The following is a 23652-nucleotide window of genomic DNA, read 5'->3' as shown; positions in this document are numbered from 1 at the left end:
AATGCAATGAAAATTAGTAGCATAAACAAAAAATGCAGATCCTTTGTAGATTTTGTGATAATCATCAGTTGACGACAAGATCGCAATATTAACCAGTGTGAAGAGAATGAATTTAACCTAGATTGGCACAGCTGGATTATCCACAAGTAGTTCTCGCCTGGTAAAGTGGTATTTCGAAGCAGGGTTATGTCATCCTAAACGTATTTTGATACTTACGAACTTCTCTGCTCTAAGGTTTCAAAATCCTTGAAACCATAATGCTCGCTTTTGCTATACAACCATAAACATTTGCAAAATTGATCAATAATTTCCTCATTTCCATGAAAAGACCCCCTGACTGTCATTAATATTCCAGCGAATGAACCTTAATCCATTCCTGGGAAAAAATAACCTCCCCAAAGTCCATCTATTGAAATCAAAGCTGATATAACACCAAACGGATTATGCAAGGCATCCATGTAACGCAATTCCGTACTTGGAGTTATCAAGTCTCTCCGTAATTACTGATAATCCATGAGCTCAAGTGCAATCACAATATTTTCATGGAAATGAATCAAACGGAAATGCAAAACGTAATCAAATTAATCAGATACGTAAATGATGTTGGCTGTAAATATGAATATTGGTAAATATCTCTTGCGTAATCTTCGACATATCCCATTAATGCCTCGTCTAAGTGAACGGATTAACTGATTAATTATATCTGACACATTAAGTGAAAAGGAGAGACAGTCGTGGTGCTGATCCTTTTTAATCCCGTAGGCGAAAGCTTGTTTAGTTTGCAGAAACAGTGGCCTTTTGCAAAGTGTTACAATTATTTTATCTTATCACCGTTTGTTGACCGAAAAGTGTATCTAATTTTGTATTATATATTGGATTCCCATGACTTGAGCCTACGTTGGAATTTTTGCAGTGCGGTGGGTGTATTCATTAAATGTGTTGACTTAAGCTTGTTAATAGTTACGTGCGTTGAACGTGGGAAGATTTTAGTTTTTTTCTGTGACGATTACTACTTACCCCATTAAGACTTAGAAGTGTCTGGCTTAATTGAAGATGAAATTGGCTATTAAAAAGTTTCAAATTTTTTAACTAAGAATGATCAATTCTTCAGCAATTTAAGGAAACTAAATAATTCTCGACCCTTGTAATTGTAAAATAGGTTCGTAGATGCTACTGTTTTTCAAATGAGGGAGACATTTTATTATAGTATTCACGTGTTCACACGTATACAGATAACCCAAAAAAATCAAATATTGGTTTGATATCTTTGCAATGTCATACCATCCGCATTTTTCTAGTTAAGAAACAGTAAATGATAACAAGCCGCAAATCGATCAATCCCAAGGCGATTTTTCTATTTAAAAACATAAGCTCTGATTACTGGAGCTATTTTTACTGCGGGTATTATTGATACCTTTTTATCAGTTTGCGATTGCAAAACGACGTCATTGCATGTTCCACCCAAATAGGTAAATACTTCCACATTGCCAGGTTTCCGGAACGTACGCAATTCACAGATGTTCCAAGCTGTCATAATTTGCCAATAAAATAGGTGTAAACACGTAGCATGTATATAGAGGCATACATTTAACCACGCATGTTCCATGTTTACCATTGCTTCGAATACTGGTTAATATCCAGCTCAGCGTAATTTGTCGTTGAATGATGATGATGCAGTAGGTTTCCAGCTGATATCACCATAAACAACACCCTGGAGCTTGCCACCGTCGTGCATTGCAGTTCCTACCACCTGTTTACCGATATTATTATGAATACAATAGGTCCCCACAAAATGCTGAAGCTCCTTTGATATGCACATCTGTAAATGCGGTAAACCATATTTGCACATTGATGTTATTCAATACTGCACAGAGAACTTATTCGGAAAAGCTCTATTATGTATCCTTTAATTCTAGTGTTTTATTCAAAAGACTAGTGTTTGAGACATCTGATGTTGACAAAGACTGGCGTCAATGGTAGTGTTAATACATTTTAACCTTGACATTGGATAAGGTGATGTTATTTGTGTTTTATTACATTTGCATTTTTTGTTGGTTCTGCTGATTTTCATTGCATTTCTGAATAGAAAATTGTGGAAAATAACTGCATTCTAATATATTTGGAGGCTAGCAGGCAATTATATAAATTCAGCAAAAGTTTTGAAATTATCTCAAGTCAGTCGAATTTATCTGCATATTATATAGTGATTGTAGTGTCAGCGGAAGTTGCAGCGATCCCAGAAGAACTATTGTGCCCCTTTAATGGTTATAGTGTACCTATTACCTATAGTATGTTGATCAAACCTATAATCGGCAGAAATTTTAAGATATTCGCTTGGCACCTAGTATGAAATATTTTCCAGGTGCCTTAAATTACTTTGCACACTACCCCAGAACAAGTATAGAAGTTTCGGCACTCCCCTCAGAATCTCTAGATGCTATTCGCAGATATTCCTAGTGTTCCCATGTGCGAATTTAGTTGCAATGGCTAGAGTGTCCCCACATCCTAAGCTTCTTCTTTGTTAGGTTTGAATAATCCTGTGAGCGATTGGGTTCATATCTCTAGCACCTTGAACTACTCCATTGCCGATAAGTTGAGTCCCTCAATCGATTGTCTTCGTTCCTCAGCATCATAGCCATAAAGCCCTCCGCGAATCTACAAAATGGTTGTCGCCCAAATAGCGACGTTCCTCCTCCTTTCCTAGCCACATCATCTGCTTCGTCATTACCTTTTAACTCAATATGGTATGGGACGCAGGATATCCAAACCTTATTAGGTGGAAGCCAAGCATATTCAATCTATGGAATTGTTTGCATGTCAGTTAAGATTTCACCTGTTTGAACCTAAGTGTTTTGATAGCCCCCGAACTGTATGGTTCTTTTAGAGGTTAAAGTTCTGCCTGAAATATATTAGTGTGCTTGCCTATTGGCTCAGAATACTTTTTTCTTGGCCGTCCTTCAACGGTGAGGGCCTCGTCAATGTACCAGGTAATCAGTTGCTGGTTTAAGCCATAGCTCACATTCTCATGCTATTCCATAGTATTAGCAATTCGGAGTACTGCCTATTGACAATATCAATCTACCTTTGATTTAGACAGCACCCCGCCTCGTTGAGGCCCGCGGACACTCCGATGATTGAAAAGAAGAATACCAAGTTTGGTTCTGTCTGCTCACATTACCGTCCCTGGCCTTAATATTGCAGTATATATCCAGAGTAGTATTTTCGGGCTACATTACCATTTTTCCCTCCCTATGGGCTTATAAATTATCAAAGCTTTTGCAGCGTTCTGAGCCCTGTTCTGAACATGTCTCTTCCAGTGTAGGTATTGGTTTAGTGTAATTCCTTTGTTTCTCGTTCAACTTTTATACTATTCAGTCTAACGGCTCTTAGGTGATCAAGTTTGCACTTTCTTGTGAATAGTACTATAGTGGCCTTGCCTTGGTTAATGCGCAACGTGGCTGTCCTGCAGTGGCTCAATCCAATTTGGATTCTATCACAAAGTGTGTTCTCAGATTATCCCTTACTGATTAATGCAACATAATATTTTTTTTTTTTTTTTTTTTTTTTTTTTTTAGTAGGGTAGGTGAATGCGTTTACGCACAGAGTGTTGGACTCCCGCAACAGCGCGCTGGCGGACTACCAACTAAACACCTCCCTGTCATCAGAGAACTAGCCTGGAACCGTTTGACACATTACTTCGGGCTGCAACATAATATTAACATTCAATAAAATGAACATCAGTTTTCTTGATGCAGTGTGGGGAAAGTGCTATCCACCCAGAGTGACTTAAATGGTTTAAAGTTTTTCACTGTCTGTCTTACTTTCGTTTCCGGGTATACTTATTTTGCTACTTTCGTTATTTTCCCTATATGGACCCATTAGTCGTCCATCCTGGGAGTGGTTTGTGCTGCAAAGTATAGCTAGCAATGGAATTGTCGCCCTGTCTCAATGTGTAATCTATCTACTGCCATTTCGACTTTCTGTTCTGTTCTTTGTTAAAAGATTTACGCGCTTGAATGTCAATGACAGTCAGTACTGTCTTTCGAAGGAAAGAACATTGCTCAGATATGTAAATTGTTTGGCGTCTTCGACGTTCCGTCAGGAAAAAGTCGGGAAACGTCTTATGTAAGAATATTTGGTTTCATTTATACAAAGCTTTAAGAATATATTCAAAGCACTCCTTCGCTACTCCTTGTAAAAGGTCACTAAGACGGATATGAATGTGTCGGCTAGTAACCTCCTGTCTCGGATAGCAACTCACCTCACGGTATCGCGTGTATCTCTCTTAGCGAATAACTACCGGATCATCTTCAGAACGAAATCGTATTTCGAGCCAATGTAGGAATGTTTAGAAGTCCTTATTAAATTATTTCTACACTGTTTATATGCACTAAATTCTTCGTATTAGAAGCGATGACGGTTTTACGGTTTCTCACCAGGGCAGAGGCAAATCGTCAGACGCTGCCTCACCTCTGCCCTTCGCAGATGTTAAATGCTCGTTTATATAATTCGCAGAACACGACATGACTACGAATTAACACTAACGAAAGCTAGGTTCATAGCAGGGCCATGCCCTCCTTTCTGGTGGATGTTCAAAATAATTTCCAGCTACGTGGTAGCTTCAAACAACTCCTCTTGCATTCGCAAATACGCTTCCCATGCGCCAGTCCATGCGTTCCAGTCATTTTACCCAAAGAAGACTATCCAGCTGTTGGTCTTCCCCACTGCATATGGTCCCTAAACTAAATGGCGAATGGCGCCCATGTGGGGATTACAGAAGGCTAAATGCACAGACTGTTCCTGACCGATATCCAATTCAACTCATCGACGACTTTGCGCATCACCTAGCGAATTGCCGCATCTTTTCGACCTCGGACTTACCCAAGGCTTATCATCAAATCCCTGTAGCTGTAGAAGACATTCCAAAGACGGTAATATGCACACCCTTTGGACTCTTCGAGTTCACCCGGATGACTCTCGAATTGTGCAATGCGGCGCAAACCTTTCAAAGTTTCATCCACTCGGTCCTGCGAAACCTCGGCTTCTGTTTCGTATATTTGGATGATGTTTTGGTCGCTTCTGGCTCAGAGTCTGAGCACTTAGCCCACCTCGAGAATACCGCCCGACTTAGACAAGGTGCAAGCGATTACAAGCTTCCCGCGTCCGAAAACTGTAAAGGATTTGCGGAGGTTCTTCGCCATGCTAAACTTCTATCGTCGTTTCCTGCCAAGGCCGTCCAACACCAGTCCGTTTTGAACGCGTACTTGTCTGGCTCCAAAACTAAGGAGACACGGGAGATAGTATGGTCTTCTACTTCCGCTAATGTAAGATTTCGAGATGTGTAGCAATTATAAACGTACATGAACGGATATGCCTTCTGTTTTTCCTAAAATACAGCCAGTGTCGAGGTAGCTCTTATACATATTACTGTATGGATTAGCTGGGCACTCCTGTTATTGAGGCCTTATTTTACATTGTACGTATGTACTTGGGATTCTTATCAGAGTTCTTGACATCTAAAAAAAAATGTAGTCTGAGATGTTAGAAAACCCAAAGTGAATCTTTGGTACTTGTAAAGGTTTTGTCTGGATACTACCATATACCTTGCTAAGGCTACCAATAGACTTTTGTAAGTATTGTAGTTTGAACTACTCGCCTAAGATAGTACAATTTTTTGCCCCTCTTTCTCTTCTAAGTCCTTGCACTGGAATAAGATCTCATGCGTGTATGGAGATAATGTTTTGCATTGCAAATGTGGCAGATAATCTAAAATCGGGCAGGTTATTTCTAATGCGGCTTACGTTTTTATAAAAGTTAAGTTCGCTGGGCCAATTGTGTTGACCCACGTGAACTTTGCAGTTTACACTTGTTAAAGGAATCAATCTATAAGCAGCAAAAAGAAAGTTGTATTTTTTAAAGATTGAAGTGGTGTTTTTTCTTTTTCATATCCCAATTGCGATAGCTTTAGACCATCCTTGACGAATTTCATTCATTTCCAAAGTTATGCATTTATCACTCTTTTATGATTTATTTTACCAAAGTAATTAATATTATGCGCCAAAACAGGTGAGAATTTCATATCTTGTTGCCTCGTTGAATAAGTGTTGCGAACTACTTGATGCCAGCAATTTTACCAACCAGGGTCAGGGGAAATAAACAAAATAAAAACTCTTCTATTATATTTAAGGAGATAATTTCACACTGATAGTGTGGTGAAAGATAATTGTTTTATTATCGGTCGCCTCCCACACTGGGTTTAATATTGTGAAAATGCATTCATTGCTAACGAGGAATGACAGTGCAATTTTTTCAGATTAAATAATGAGCTCATAGACGGTAATTGAAAAGGCAATTTAGAATTTCACCATTTTGACGTTACTCCGATGAACCAAAAGATTTCAACACATTCGCTCTAGAATAGATTTTACTTAATTTTTCTTGGAAATTTTGTTGCCACGTCACTTATTTACGCGTTTCCAGACCTACTAAAAATATCTTAGAAATCTGATGGTATAGCGAGTAATTTTCCAAAAGCTGGAACAATGGTGCATTGAGTAATTATGGGAAAGATTTGGTCATGTTCAAATCCATTTGTATATGTATGTGCAGAACCATTATATACCATTATACCAAAAACGATTACTTGTGCATATGTAGGTAAACTTGGAGAAACCACTGTACTGAGCATGCAATAAAAGCCAGAGTGACGAAATGAAAACCCAATTCGTTATCGATCTTATCGCACACCGGAAGTCGGGGAGTTCCTGAAACATTTCATATGTTTCCATAGGAAGTGAGTCATTATTGAAAATCGCTGGAGCGTCAGGGGGCCGTGTTTGGTTATATTTTACATACATTACAAACTATAATTAGCCGGCGTCATTTCGTGGCGTTTAATAATGAGGAAGTTTAATGATTCTCTAACAATATATTCAAAACAGAAAACGTGGACGTGAACTCTAATAATTGTCTGCTATGGTGGTTTATTAATTAGGGAGAACTGTTTGTTCAATTTGTTTGGAGGCGCAAAGACAGCCGGTTTAGGTTTGTATCTAACGCATAGACACTAAACATGCATGCTTCTATCAAATGGGTGGAAAATACAGGACAGAATATAAAAAGTATAATAGGAGAGGTAATTAACTAGTCACTTCAAAACAAGGGAACAAAGTCATATATGGTGTATTGCAATAAGCAGACTGACAAAAGGGTTAGAAAAATTTAAAGCATGTACATACATATGTTACTGAAGAAGTTAGAGAAGCGTGGTTAGGTAAAAACCTAATTGAGGATTGAGGATGTTCAAAACTTGGTTATTGTCAACAACAAAGGCAGAAATTAACAAAAAACCGCAAAAGTGATAAATTTCATCATTTAGCTCTGCCGGCTATCTTAAGCTCAAATGAAATACCCGTAGATAAACCAAAACATAACCAATCTTGCCTTGGACAAAAGCCGAACTATATTAGCAAAAGTGGAGGCGAATATCTCACGAACCGAATTGCCACAATGAAGAAAGCGAAAGCACATGGGGAATGGTAAATGTTAAATGCAGCGTTTAAATTTGTTGTTTTCTAGTTTACAATGGGTCACTGGTCTCCATCAGAAAGTAATTCTGTCATTGTAAGGATACCCTGGCCAATCTTTCTGCAAACTCCTACCACCCCTAGTTTCATAGCTCCATATTCCTTTCCATGGTGCTATAAACTTAAAATTATAAAATGGTTTATCGTCCCTTGGATTGTCTTTATAACACAAATGGACCTTTGGGAGAGGCTTCTTTTGTTATCGGCACAAAGTGTAAATTGTTGTTGATCTGGCTAATTTATACATTTATTCCAAATATTTTGGGGGGCTTACATACGCTTCACCGAAATCCACAATATTTATGAAAAACTTTACCGCCAGTCTTTTAAGACACGGAAGAAACGAGGAAGCGTCTGGAACACTAGAATAAATTTAATATAATCATTTCTTAGCCGGGATTAGGACAATGATCGCCTCTTATATTGGTATTCCGACCATCATCATTTTGTATCTAATGAGATTTCACTTTTCTGCTTTTCCCTGTTCTGGATGGTTATATGGATTTCTTATTGTTCTTCCTCAGCGCTGTGAATCTCAAAGCGATACAACCATTAACTTATTTTACCTAATAAACAGGTCGTAGAGAGTCTTTCCTTTACTGGTTAAAATTGTATCGCAAAAAATACATATGCTGTATTTCAGAAGCCAACTGTTCCCTTCATCAGTATGAGAAGAGATTGTTCTGAGTTGGCTCCTTACTTTTTCCTTGATTGAGATCTTTATTGATGAACGTATCCACCCAACTACTGGCCTATGCTGACGATATCGACATCATGGGAAGAACCACCCGAGACGTACAAACTGCCTTCATCCAGATCGAGCAGGTGGTGATTGGCGCGAGATCTTGGGCTGCACATCAATGAAGGCAAGACAAAATATATGGTGGCAACGTCAGCACCGAAGGCGAATCAACCAACAACATCAAACCGCACTGGTCAAACAGGAAGGATAAGGATAGGAGAATACAACTTTGAGACCGTTGACAATTTCTCCTATCTAGGGTCGAAAATCACAACAGATAACAGCTACGATGATGAAATCGGCGCACGGTTGTTGCCAGCCAACAGAGCCTATTTCAGCTTACAAAGACTGTTTCGCTCGAAACGTCTCACCATAGGGTCAAATCTCTTACTGTACAAGACTATGATCTTGCCAGTCCTCATGTATTCCTCGGAAACTTGGGTTCTTAGCAAGAAAAATTGCGAATTCTTGGCCGCGTTCGAGAGAAGAATCCTCCGAAGAATTTTTGCCCCCCTACATGAGGATGGACGATTCCGTAGCCTACACAATGACGAAATTTATGAGCGATACCATGACCGTCCGGTTGTGGATAAAATCCGACTCAATAGGTTACGGTGGGCGGGTCACTTAATCCGTACGGACGAGGTTGATCCCACCCGGAAAGTCTATAAGGGCAATATCTGTGGTAGAAAAAGAAGACGAGGCAGACCCTGCCTAAGATGGAGCGATGGCGTAGGTCAGGATGCCAGACAGCTTTTAAGGATATCGAATTGGTGGACGTCGGCGCAAAACCGGGATGTCTGGAGTTCCTTATTAAGGCAGGCCTGGACTGGATACCGGTTGTTGCGCCGTTGATGATGATGATGATTGATGAACGTCACACCAATGTCGAATCTGATCTTAATGGGTTTCCTGACCTCTTCCTCAAAAGTGGGGTTATGAACTACCGCCATCTCTCATTCCTCTTCGTGGGACATCGATCTACTTCTTCAAATTTTCTTGATTTTACAATCATCTTACCTCACAGCAAGAAGTGCCCTTCGTCTGCACCGATTTTTCTGAGACCCTTGATTCCGTCAATCTCTACTCAATTTCATTTCCTAAATTATTTCAGGGTCGAACGCCTTTTATCTAACCGTTCCTTTTTATATTTAGTCATCCCGTTTCTTCTCTTCTTCCTCTGAAGACCCTCAAGGAGGCTATTATACCTATTTTTGATTAATGGTCTTCCCTGTATCTTCACCTATCCGTGTTTACTTTACGCGGATAACGTTAAATTATTTGCCTCTGTTTTGTCTCCGTAGGATTGTGCTCTCTTATAATCCAAAGTAGATAGTCTGGTGTGATATTGCGCAGTAACTAAGATAACACTAAATGTCAGCAAATGCCTCTTGGTGGGCGACTACACTTGGTTCCTTTGACTCTGCCTTTTTTCTTAGTTTTATGTGTAAATTAAGCTTTCATACCCCTCCCGCTGTGGACAATATGTAATTAGAAATTCACTTTTCTGTACATTGTTCCTTAAATTAAATAAATAAACTTAACCCTCGTGCTTGATTCTGGTGATTCTGGCATTTTTCTAGTTATTAAAAATGGCGCCCAACGTGGGGTAATTTGGCCATCACTCGATTTTTCTTGTCATCACACTATATCGATTCAGTTCAGTAACGAAATCTGCCACCGATGGATATGGCCAACTGTTCCATAAATTGTTTCCAGTTTGATACGTAGCTTTACTCATTTGTACCTGTCCGCACCTACAACGAAACTCATGTCGTTTCACCAAAAAGTTTTCATAATGGTGACTAGATTGGTCGCGTGTTCACCAGGTGATACTGCTGTTGGCGTTTGAGGTTCTATCTGTCTTATGTCCTTATTATATTTTTTCTCATTTGTCTAAAGTGGTAACTGGAGTAGTACAACCGATAGGGCCTTTTGGCGTATAGATATAACGAACCTTATTCCCAGAAACTTCAGAGAAACCAACGCTTGTGAGGCATGAAAACCATAAGGTAAATGCGAACATTACAAGTCTTTTGAGGCATAATACCAAGCAGAGGAATGAAAACTCACTACTCTCTACAGGGTCTCCCGTTTATGATGGTACAAATTTTAATGGCGAATAGTATCACTTGTTTAAGGAAAATTTGTCCATTTAATTGATACGCTATCCTTTACCGCTACAGTGTTGTAGCATTTTTCGTGAATAGAGAATTTCCCACTCCCTCGATCATTGTATCCTAGATCTGATACCACTACATAAAATTTCTTATAAATGGATGTTTTCAATTGCAAAGGTCACCATCCTTTCGAAGAAATTTCAAAATTGATATGTTATCTGAATTTCAATATACATTATTGTAAATTTACTTTAAACTTACAAACCTGCTAAGTTGACAAAAGTTGCCTCATTATGTTAGCTTTCAAATGACAAAATAAAATAAAAATAATGGGCTTAATTACGCAAAATTCAGAAATATTATACATTAAAAGGGGGAACGCGTGGTCACTAAAAGGACCCATTTTTGTCAAGCAAGTGGTACTACCTATCATTAGAAGCGGGACACCCTATATAGTCGAGTAGCTTACAAATGAAAACAAGTCGGGAAACCGGAAGCTGGGCGCTTCAGGTATGAAAGGTTTTGTTTGCTTCTTCTGTGAGTATATTTGAGTGTAGAATCCCTTTTGTACGTAGCCCGTTACGTATATGCATTTAGCATGTCTGACTACCCACTTTAGTGTGATAATGATATTCAGTTGCAGTAAATTTACACGGTAAAGTCAACTTTGAGCTACTGTAACTTTGTTACTAATAGTATGATTTTGATCAAACTTGGGGATAATATGCTTCATATTATATTTTATACTACTGCCAGCTTTTATAAAACTAAACTTAAGGGGGGTTTTACTCAATTTCCCCAAAAATATGGTAATATACTATTATGAACTTAATTTGAGGAGAGAGGAGAATTTTTTGAGGCCTGGGCATCATATAGAAGCAGCTTCATGAATTTTTTCAGATTTTTCTGTTGGGTAGTTTACACTTACTTTTTACATGTATGGGATTCTGAGATTCTGAGTTCTAATAGATGCGGTTTTAGTTTAGTATGTAATACTATTCCGTTTCGATGCAGCGCGCAATGAACACAACTTTTATTTACTATAACTTTGCTAATTGTGGTAAGATTTCTACCGAACTTTGTGGAATTGTGTTCTGGGTCATTATTCCATTTTACAATTAACTAAAAAAAAACCAAATAGAATTTTCCCGTGACCCCTAGCTGAAAACTACTCTCTGCTTATTCTCAGTAATCATTCATTGAGCTCGGCTAATTAGAGTTTCAGTTTTAAGAAATCGTTTATTAATATGACGCAGTTCACTAGAGCTCCTTCAGTAACTTATGTAACACAGTGTAATGATTGTATGTAATGGATCATTTTTCAAAGGAAAATGAAGTGCTCGAGTGAAACTTTTAAGTTGCGACTCAGCTATCTGTGTTTTAGGGCAAATTTGGAGTTTAATATTGGTTCCACGAGTTCTGTCTCTTGTTGTCGTGTTTCTCCCCAGGCCACCTTTGTTTTCCTTATAAACATATAACTGTTATTCCTGATCAAGCCTGTTTCGAACATAGGAGAAAGTTGAAATTTCCCACGAAGTCACCGGCATCGTATGCTCCTCCACAGCCATATGGTTGGAGAGAGATTTCTATATTTGTGAGGTGAAACACTGGGAAAGGAGCAATATTCGAGAAGATAACAGATAAGGTGATTGAAAAATTCCGTCGTGGGGTGCTGGTCATGACCCGATATTGCCATTGAACTGCGAATATAAATTGTCCTGTGATTACGAAGCGGGACTGAACTCAAGGCAACTGTCTATATTCAGTCAATATGGTGGGGCAAGACCATCCTTCTATTCTATAACTTTGCCGATCTAACAAATCTAGTGAATATCAAAAAAGTGTTTGCTGACGCTTTCGGCCGTCACGTAAGCGGCAAATATGTCAGACGCTGTTTCACCTCTTTCCTTGCGGAGCAGCGTGACCGTAAGCGGCAACAATTGTTGCTGGCTCCGAATAAATAAATTCAAAAACCCGGCATTAGTGCGAATTATAACGACCGTAAACGACTGATTTGTAACATTAGCAGATCTGAGTCGAGACCTCTAACACCTCTATTTTTGTTTAGAACCGAGTGGACTGGAATTTTGAGGAGCTGCCTATTCGCTCTGTATAGTGTACGAACCATACTCTTGTGGAGAATGCCTAATTTAAAAAAAAATGTTTGCTGAGCGTTTCGTTCGGTAAGTCTGGCAAGTTTGTCTCTATCCTAATCCTGAAACCGTCAGTAAACACTTTTTTTAAATTAGGTATCCGCTTTAAAAAATGATCCTTGCACTAGAGAGAAGGAGGAAACAGAATACTCAATTCTAAACCAAAATAGAGTTGCTAATGAATATTCCAAATTGTTCATGAATAAGGATCAGTTCGTGAAAAATGTGTGCATTGGTTCCATTTGAGTAGAATTCCTGCATCACAGATTGCTTATACTGACATTATCAGCACATTTCGGTGGATGTGCGCAATTGCAAATCTCCTTTGGAGTTATACATAATTCCATCGGAATTTGTGCCAATATTTTCCACCCCTGTAGAATTAGCAACATTTAAATCTCTTTGTCGTGGTGATACAAGATTTTGTATGCATATTGGACCGAAGATACAGAATTAATCGGTTATTTCGTCCACAAACGAGAACTCGGCGTTTTGGATGGAAACTTTAAGGCAGATCCGCGAAACTCCTTAAAAAAGCGAGTAGAGTGGAATGGAGCATGTATTATTTTTTTACGGGGTGGGGTCATGTAAAGAATCAAATAGCAGGCCTTAAGGGGGTCATCCCGTGTGGAGGCCGTTTTTTTTCGGCTTTTTTTATAAATTTTTTGTGAAGAACTGGATAAGAGTACAAATACGAATTTTTCACCATAGATTCATTAATATCTTGAGCGTGCATTGTAATTTTTCCAATCCGATCGCATAGTTTGTTATTGAAATACAGAGCAATTTATATACCCATCTCCAGAAAAGGGTGTTTTTTCTGCTGCCACGCTAGAAGGCGCTGCGATCAACTTAAAGAAAAAAAATAAACGGTATTTTAACGTGCATACTTAACCACAGTCGGGAAACTAGGATTATTAAAAATATTAAAAGGTAAATTGTTGGTGCCGTGTTAAACTTTTTTTTTGTGAATTTTGGTGTTTTTTCACGGCTTTTTCAATGGATGAAAAAAAACTACTGAATAAATCGCAATTATCCTAGCTTGCGGACCGTAGAAACATGTTCTGAATAAGTCGTGAAAATTTGAAAGAATTTCGTGTGGCTGGTGGCAGCCGATTTTCAACATGCAGTTTCGAGAAAAACGCATTTAAAAAATTGAATGCGATTTTTAGCCATAAAACCTTAACTGGCCACTAATCTGGTTTCTTCCAGAAACACATGTACAGCCTTAGCTTCAATTCTTGTCCTTTTAGCGAAGTGATTCGAACGTCATTCGAACCGATAAAGGCGAGCTTTATTACGGCGACTGACATAAATCTGGCATGTGACTTATTACGTGTTTAACACTATAATTTCCGTAGGATTCCGAATATCAAAAAATCACCATATATTCTATACTATATCTAGATACAATTGACGCCAAAAAATCGATTCCGCCGATCCGATACACGGGATGACCCCCTTAATCAGTATTCTCGAAAATGGGTTTACTTTTAATATCGATTCAAACTTGTGTATGCAGGAAAAGGAGAGGTCATACTACAAAATATCAAAACCCTCGTTCGTAAAACCTATCGAGTCGGGAAACCTTAAAAATTGTGCTTTTATATATGATATCTAGCTTTCCATACATATTCCATTCAGATAATATACTCAAACGTAGTCAACGACAGTTTCTTGTCATATTGCTGGTCATTGTCATTCATTGGTAAACCCCCGTTAAAATGCTATTAGTATAAAATTTTCCAGCATTATTATTATGTAAGACGCGTTGATGAAAGTGGTAAATGCCGATATACCCTTATGTGAAATAAAGAAAATTTTGCTTGATCATTTTACAGAAGTTTTCACTTCCAATTTCTTTGCGCTGGATTCCTTTGGGTACATGCTTCTTCGTTTTACTGGAAAGCCCGTTCTACTGAACAGTAAAGCCAGCAACAGCAGGTTCCCACCTGTTCTAATACCTTGCCATTGCCACTAGCACTTATCTTTCACCTTATTTTATAGCAAATCTATACCTCAATCTTAATCTTCATTGAAAACTACCATTTGGGCAGAATTACTCGACGGGACCGCTCGTGATAAAAGCTTGGCAAGCGTGCGTAAATATTTTAGTTAAATTTCGTAATCAAAGCGTTGAGCGGTTTTCATTTCTGGTGATGAAGACTGCGAAACAATTCACATCAATCAGCAGTTTGAATTCGTCAGCCAGTTGCAAGAATAAATGCCCTCATGAGGATTTCAACTCTACAGCCAAGTGCATCTGAATTGGCGCCAATATGTATATCAATTTTCAGATACTATGATTGTAAATTCCTGACGCATTTTGGCGCTTTAATTACAAGCTTTTTAAATTAATCTATTTTTAACAACTACAGAATCCAATTGAGCAGTTTATCATTTCCTCAGAATGTGCTCACGTTTCGCACGTTCTGTTGCTATTTATGGTTGCAGTAATGTAATTTTTACTCGCTAGTGTAGTTGCCGGGCGGGCTAACTATTCTGAGAGAACATTCAAACATAACTTGTTCATTCTCTGCTGTCTTAAGAAAACTGACCTCTACATGTGCTGCGCATACGATCTGAGTTTTTACATGACGAGGGCTAGGTGTTACCGTGAAGGAATGAATAAAATCACATATTTGGCCTTAGTCGGCTTTGATTTCTATTGATGCCACCGAATTATAATATAAATTTTCAATCTAGCACCATTTAATGTTTATAGATTCGCACTTATCCAAAAAACAATGTCTAAAATATAAATAGATAGATTTAGTGAGAGTAAAAATATTTCCTTTTTGGCTAAAGGTCTTAATTTATATCTGCATACACCGTATTTCGGAAAACAGTTGTCCTCTTCCGTTCATACTGAAAGTTCAACAAGCCGGGAAACCGGAAGCTAGACGTTTCAAGTATGAAAGGTTCTGTTTTTTTCTCTGTAAGTACATTTGAGTGCGGAACTATCCCATTTGTACGTACTCTGTAATCTATATATATATATTTAACATGTCAAACTATTCACTTTAGTGAAAGAGAAAGGAAAAATGGAAAAGACAACTTTGATTTACTGTCAGTTTATTAGTAATGGTACGATTTCGAACTTGGGGATATCATGCTCCGTACTATTGTCTATATTATTGTAAATTTTTGTAATTGTAGAATAAGTTTAAGTCTAGTTTCCAGATTTCTCCAAAAACATAGTAATATACTATTATTAGCTTGATTTGAGTAGATGCGGATAGTATTTTGAGGCCCGGGTCTGTTAAAGAAATCATTACTTTCGACACCCCGCCTTTCCAACGGCTTCGAAAAGTACTAATCGATACCTTTCATTTAATACATGAATACATTTTTACACCTCCCTTTTGAATGTATGGGTCCCTCCTCCCCTTGAACTTAATATAGAATGATTATACATACTGCATATATAGGCGTTCACAGTTCCCACTTTCTCATCAAATTTCGTGTCAATTGGTTTGGCCGTTTCTGAGAAAAGCGCGTGTGACAGGCAAAACATTAAAAATTGACACGTCAACTGTGACTTCAATAAGAAAGCAAAATTTCAAATTGTGACTAATATACAACTTACATTTTGATATTTACTTTTCCAGGTGGTTAAATCATCGAAGTTGGCTTCCATAAACACAACAAATCAGTATTTCAGGTTAGTTTTTCAATATTTATTTATTTCTTCAAACCGAAATATTGTTTCTAATATGTAAATTTAAGAAGTCATAAGCCGCAATTTAAGAAGTCGTAAGTGCTTCTGCCGGATGGCTGAAGGGGTTAGGCTGTCGTAATTGAAGGTCGCGGTTCACTGGTGGCGGAGGGATTTCTTATCGTAACTGTATATCAAATACCAGTCGACTCAGCTGTAAATGAGTATTTAATTAAAACATTTTTATTTATTTTACAACTTATATTTACAATTATTATTTGAGTTTTAGATAAAATACAAATGAAGTCGACCAGTCCGGTCGATGGTTAACAACTTGATAATTATTCAATTATTCAATACTATGTCAAAATAATTGGCAAAGGCCTACTTCTCATTTTAATCGGCCTCGTGGCGAGTTCGAATATGCCACGGAGAGCATCGGTGGTGGCATCTGTCAGTCGAATTAACAACATTCCAAATCAATTTTGAATTTTGCTAACCCTGCTGCGCCATAAGTACCTGGGTCAAATCAGGGTAATAATCTCGGGCCAGCGCAATGCTGACCACATTGCCTCCTACAGTATACTGTACCGTTACGATCTTGAATGAAGTGCTTTAACACACTTCAAGACCCTGATCAAATATGGATTGTTACGCCCACGACTATTATTATTATTAAGCACTTCTGCAAGAAACTTAAGGAAATCGATGTCATTTTGTTCTTCAATTTCATCATATCAATTTTTTGAGAATGCACTTTCCGTTTTGTATTTGAAGTAAGACCTTATTACTTCATGCGAGGAGTCACATACAAATTTAGTGGGTGGTATGACATTTTCATGATTTTTTTTCGACTGCATAGTAAATTTTCATTGAAAAATTATTAGCAACATTGATTTTGTAGTACTTGTAAAAAGAAATTTAAGAAAAAGTATTTAAAAAGGCCTGCCGATGTTTCCTAGAAATGCATTTTTTGAGACTAATTTGCCTCGGTAATTCGATATTTCAAAAAATGTTCGTTAGTACATCATATTCTCTAGTCGCTAAACGAGGAATCAGTGTAAATTAAAATCTTTGGAAAAATGGTCCCAGTTTTAATAAAATCTTCAAACTTATAAACATCAGTTTGGTGCTGTGTATGAGTTGCAGTATAATGGGCGATCAAGGTTCGGTTTTGACGGTGCGATGGCTGAGGGGGTAGAGCTTTATCCTCTCCATCTCACTGCTCTGAATTCGAATCCCAGTCCTCATGTGTGTGTGTGTTCGTCTTGTGTTTGTCTCGGGAATAGGAAACATTAAGGTTCGGAAGTCTATAAACGCAGAAGCAGTGAGGTAACACGTTATAAATACCTATAAATTCGAACCTAATGCTCCGATCGCTATGAAATTCGTTGCGGATTTTCTTCAAATAATCTATTTAAAGAATATGATGTTTGGTATTTCAGCTCTACCATCCGTAAAATTACTTCATAGGACGTTCGTTCATAGGAAAAACAATTTGCGAACGTAATTCAATTGTGTTCTCATTGTAGGCTTCTGAGACTTCAAATAAGATGTTGGATGTGGTTTCTAAGACATTTTTATTTATCCCCTGGATGCAGCTCTTACCATTAACCTCCTCAGAGAATCCCTTCTTTTAGTCTTATTGTTCTAATATGCCACAACGAGACTCTAGCGTAAAATATACCCTGCAATAGCAGTGAAAATCCTCTCTCTCCTCATCACCATATATTCTGTAAATCTGAGTCGTGGGAATTGCCCTTCCTCTGTCCAGTTTCCATTGTCGTCAACATGATCAAGTTATGGAAAAATTTTTGGCCACAAGCATGTTATTTTTGGTGATCTTTATACTGCTCTTAAACTGGTGCACTGTGTTTGTGGAAAATCCTCTGAGTTTGCTCTTTATTCTTTGATTTGAAAGACAGAGAAAGCAACTCTGATGTGGTATTGCTGGAAAATGAAGCGGCTTTTGAGTGTATGCCTTTCCAAAAATTTTGTGATGCCGTCAGAAAGAATGATGTCGATGATACTTTAATTAAGTGGACTTGTGCTATGCTAGCGCAGAGATTGTCCTGTGCTGAAATGGGTGTACATATTTATGCGGCTATCTGTTGGTTGAAATCTTGGAACAAAATGTAGAAATATACAACCGTTTATTTGATTGGCGATTGATGCCTCAGACATGCATTTGCTCTGAAACCTAGAGAAAATTGGGACGAGTCAGAAAAAAACCAATTTTTTTAGTCTTTGCTAACCATTGCGAGTATCCGCCCAAACTCGGTGGAAAATAATAAAAAGGCAGCTTCATAAATCTACAGTAGGGTATGATTTGGTCTCGGAACAAGAGCAAAACTCCCTCTCCTATCTGAATTCATGACGGTGGAAGGTTGTGTCCTGCCTAGTAGTTTATTTCATCGTTGTCTCCTCTTCCCATAGAATAAACAGGAGAATTAACTCAAGTTATGCATATCTAAACTTCCATGGTTGGGTGATTTTATTGTTGAGATGCCTTTCTAGATTTTGGATAAAACATCAAAAATAAATGTCGTACTATTTATTACAATTCGCTACCCTGCGATAGAAACAATGCTATCCAGATGCCTTCTATGCTTTATACGGTAATGTTCACCCATCAGTTTGAGAACATTGCCTTTGGTGATGTATATCTTTAGTGCGATCTAGTTATAATTTTCGTTAATTTTTAAAAAGCGCTTATTCTACGGATAATCGATATGGTCACACAACACATAGGACCTTTTTTTGGACAGGTATATCTGCATAGGATACTGATAAAACTTGGAATTTTTGCTATGCTAGGAGCAGCTACCCAACAATATGACAGTTTTCCTTGGTGAGACGAATCATCGCTCTGCATCTACTGTTATTGTAGGGCGAAGTAATTCACAAGTGATACACCGATGTCTGATCTAATCAGTTCTTTCATGGTGTTGGATTTCCACAATATTCACAATGATCAATTTGATAAATGCATGCTGCATATTAACACATTTACATCACTACGTGTGTAGCTTTCTAGGATTTTCTACTCCGCACAGTTAGCAGAAATCCTGTACTAAAGCATTTCCTGGTTCGTAAAGTGCCGAAATAGCTTAGAGGGCAAAGGATGAATCTTACACCAACTAGGAACCCTTCTACGGCATGTATTCTGTATGTATCTTTGCTTCGACGCCTATTGGTAATGAAGCGAAATCTACAGAGTGCTATTCCCCATACCGAACACTAAGAAAGCGTTTTTCGGTATACAGTTCTGTACGGATTAATCGCAGTATCCTAATTGTGCTGAGGTTTTCCGATATATAGGTTTCAAAAACGGTGTCGGAGGAGGTTTGACCCAAAGGCAGGTAATATCTTGCTCCATTGATTGAATATTGGTACACAAAATATGTTTCTGTCGATTAACTCTAAATCTGTTGGAAGTACTTAGAAAGTGATATTTCCTGTCCATGTAACTCCTGTAACATAAAACAAATGTTAATTCCTATCTGAGAGGTAGTAAAAGTCAAGAGTAACAAAGAGGCCGTTGCCTAAAATGACAAATCAGCACTTGTGTCATTTCTTGTTGTATTTATTGTGCTATACCACCTTAGTTATTTTCTGTTGGAATGTAGCATTTTATTCTGTGTGTGAATTAGTTGGAAATAAGCAAAAAAGAAGAGAGTTATATTATTTAATTTACATCGAGAAATTAATGAGTTCAAGAAACAAATTTAATTTAAAGTGACTGAAATAGTTGTGTTTAATGAAGAATACTAAGCATCATAATTCCTGCAAGTAACATCTTCATGTCAGCGTTGCACTTATTTGACTTGTTATTGATGGAATATGTGAGGTGAATTAGCTAATATTTATGGTTTACTTTAAGGAGATCAAGAGGAAATATCAGTAAGCTTCTTTTTTTAATTATTGCTTTGTGATTCAGCCCAGTTTCTACTAACCAAATGATTGACACGGATGGTTGATGGACAATGCGCTAGTTGAGGGGGGGGGGGGGGAATATTAGCCTTTCGATCTCGTTATTCCGGAGTGGGAAAATGGGAAAAAATAACAATAAATAAAACTGTCCGAATGACTCCGCAAAGTAATGAACAGCAAAACTAATGTGCGCCGGCATTTCAATGTGATTGTGTATCAGACTAAAGCATTAAGCAATGCTTGAAAGTAGAGATATTGTGAAATTTGGTATCCTTCTTTGAAATTTTGGCGAGAGTTAAGTTACGATGAGTAAGCCCAAGTTTCAAAATGCGCTTTATAAATGGTTCACGGTTGTGTCCCTGCTGTTACTGCCATCTAAAGAAAATGTCCTTATTATAATATCCCTCAGTTAGCTACTTTTATTGAATATGTCAACGTTGAATCATCAAATTTTTAGTTCTAGCTCAACCTATTAACAATGGTGTAAATGTTACCTGATAATTTCAAATTTCCGGCTAGAACTTTTGCCAGTTAGTATCTGTTTCATTGTTCTACTCTTACATATATTTATACTGCGCATGTTTCATAAATGTGGATGCATTTTATGAAATTTGTTTACTCGCGTTGGCAATATCAAACCTGCAATATCGGAAACTTGGCACTTCGGATATGTACTTTTTTGTGGCTCCTTTATATAAAACAATGCGCGTAGCAATGAAGAAGGGAACAAGTGGTTCCCGAAATATCGGAATAGGAAAAACTATCAAACGATTTTAATACTTTAATGCGGGTTAAGCGAGGTGTTACAGTGACTAACTATTAATTTACAAATAGGAAAAAAATTCTCAGTCTATATGGAACTTCACTATATTGATATTGAAAAATAAATTTAATAGTTGTAGATTATGTGACATCTCGCGGGTTTTGTTAATAATTCTCGCACCAACAACTTCAACTTCTTTTAAGAAAGTTTTTGGTGAAGTTCCTAGTTATCTCATGAGAGAACTTTCTATCCATTTGTTTTTCTCAAAGTTTCCACTTACAACAAGCTGATCCTTCCACCATGAATCGTCCAGTTCTTCCGGGCATTGGCTTCCCGCATTTCAGCGAATCCAGTTGTTCTGGTCCTTCGATGCGACCTCTAATTTTGATAAAAATATCTCTGTGCTTTCTAAGCTTCCCAGTGGCCTTCGTTACTGAATTATACGTAGTAATACATTTTCAGATATTTGAGTTTTGTCCATTCTTTGTATGTGATCTTACTTTCTTAGACTTGTATTCATGGAGACTTCTGGCTCATCGTATATTTTATATGACTTATGACCTCCTAAGGCGGCGTTTTTCAGAGGGCTTTAATACGTTAGCAGAGGTGTGTATCGTGTTCACATCCGCAGCCTAGTATATGTCATATTAATAATTTGTAGATTTGATATTTTGGATGTGTGGATCTGGCCTTTTAGACCGTCAGAACTAAGTAAGAGCAAGCTGCATTTTTTAAGAATCTTTTTCCTCGTCTTTGTCATAATGGTAATTTCTATTAGATTTAGTTTTCAATGGATGTGCGCGATTCAAGAATAAAACACCCATTTATGAATCTGAATTTCACCCGATTCTTCACAAAATCATGGCCATATGATACCAATAAAATAACACTTACTTGTGCTTTTTTGTTAGTAGCAGAACAATGTCTGTGATAGAAATGGTTATGCACCATTCACATTTGTTCCATTCGTTATCCAGCGAACTTTGTCAACTAACGAAACATTCCTGATGTGGGTTGCGAGAGGCCTCAAATCTAAATTGCTAGGTTTGCGGATATTGGCCGCGTTCGCATTGCACGACATTATTTGTCTGATTGAATAGTATTTTTGACACTGAACCTCTCGATGGGTGCTCACTCCATCGTTGTGAATGCAATTTGTAGTTTTCCGCCAAACTCAGAGGTGAATTTTTTTTCAGTGTGTTTATTTTTCATGTTCTTGTGCAGTTTCTCTAGTGAAGGATCTTTCTGATACGCTGGAATGTTCTCTCAACTAAATATCCAGATATTCTCTGTGGGAACTTCAATTTCCTTTCAATTCTCGCTCTTATGGCATTCATGAATTCCTCCCTCGCCTAACAGCTCAACGTCCATCGCAATCATAATAACCGCCTTCTCAATCTAGTTTTTTCTAACATTTCTCGCTGTCGTTTCCAAATATGTATCTCCCAATAACTCCGAAATTTCAGCGATACTTACAAGCTGAATATTCTGAACCTAAACGAAGTAAGGAGATGGGACTCTGAGGAGTATTTCTCTTCCTCTTGCTATGATTGGCAATGTGCTTTTGTACCCTGGAAAGCTAAGTGGTAGCGGACGCGAATCTAGTGTCGGATTGTTATTGAGGCTACCGCAAGGCGCGCTCTCTTGACTTGGTACCCGGTTTCTGACAGACTTTTGACCGTAAAATTCTGGTCCTAGTCAAGTAGCATCACAATTGTACAGTGTTATTCGCCAACGGACACTTCTGATATAGTGCAGAAGAATGTTTTCTATGAGCAATTAGAAGCAGTTCAGGGGGATTTCTTAGAGGTGATTTCAATATTAGGATGGACTCTGACAAAAATGTTGTTTGATTGGGTGCTACGAAAGTCGTCAGCCACATCCCAAAGTGACGAAGTGCATCGACGAATGGAAGGGATCGACGCGCTTGCACTCCGATACCTTGCGAAATATGCAGTGAAAAGCCAGGCCAACAGAAGCTGTTGCAAAATGCTATGACTTCAGAATTGTATACCATATTTCGAAAGGGTTGGCTTTCATGTTTTGCAAACCTTTTCATGCTTCTCCTCCCGTACGGATCCTTTTTAAATAGTATGCGTAGTTTAGATCTTTGCTACACCTACTCTTCGTCGATTTCGAGAAGGCTTTCGACAGCATGACAGAAGGGGCATTCGGGAAAATCTAATTGCTATTATCAAATCAACTTAATTTGGCACAAAGTAGAATACGCTGCAATTGAAGTAAAATCTCAAATGAGTCCACCTAGGTTGCAGGTTGACGCCGACAATATTTCTCCTTGTTATCGGTGAAGTTCTTCATGCTGCTTTATTCGGAGGACGTGGAGGAGTTAAATGGACCATGACATCCTTCTTCAAACATCTCGACTAAGCTGATTATATCTACTTGCTGCCTCACTGAATCATGATCCTTGGCCAAATGACTCTGGATTTGGAAAGAGACTCAAGGTTCTCAGTGTGCGGGTTGTCGCATTCTCCTGATCTGCATTAATGGGTAGAAAGCGTCGATCAATTTGTATATCTAGGAAGGGCTATATGTTGCTCGGCGAATTAACAGCGCCAGGATAGTTTCCTGGCGCTAACTACAAGGGGTAGGACTTATAGCACAATGCTCGTGTAGGAGTATATTCTTGAAAGAAAACTAGAAACATGAAGCCAGTGGCACGAATGGCTAACTTGC

The 23652-nt window shown here is 38.1% G+C and overlaps 1 protein-coding gene across 3 annotated transcripts in view; it reads left to right on the top strand.

Moving 5' to 3' along the window:
* LOC119647846 (proton-coupled amino acid transporter-like protein pathetic) overlaps nucleotides 1–23652 on the top strand; it is a 106131-nt gene that overhangs the window by 27065 nt on the left and 55414 nt on the right. The window contains exons 1-2 of one of the 3 annotated variants that reach the window (XM_038049105.1): nucleotides 767–917; nucleotides 16213–16265. The gene's annotated coding sequence lies outside the window, so the exon portion shown is untranslated. Of the gene's footprint in view, nucleotides 1–766; nucleotides 918–16212; nucleotides 16266–20048; nucleotides 20163–23652 lie in introns of those variants that run through there. The other 2 variants (XM_038049103.1, XM_038049106.1) reach the window with 2 other exon arrangements.

The sequence above is a fragment of the Hermetia illucens genome, chromosome 2 (assembly GCF_905115235.1).
Source record: "Hermetia illucens chromosome 2, iHerIll2.2.curated.20191125, whole genome shotgun sequence".
NCBI classification, from domain to species: Eukaryota; Metazoa; Arthropoda; class Insecta; order Diptera; family Stratiomyidae; genus Hermetia; species Hermetia illucens.
Note: the sequence above shows the minus strand (reverse complement) of the source record. Positions and strands in the feature narration are given on the sequence as shown.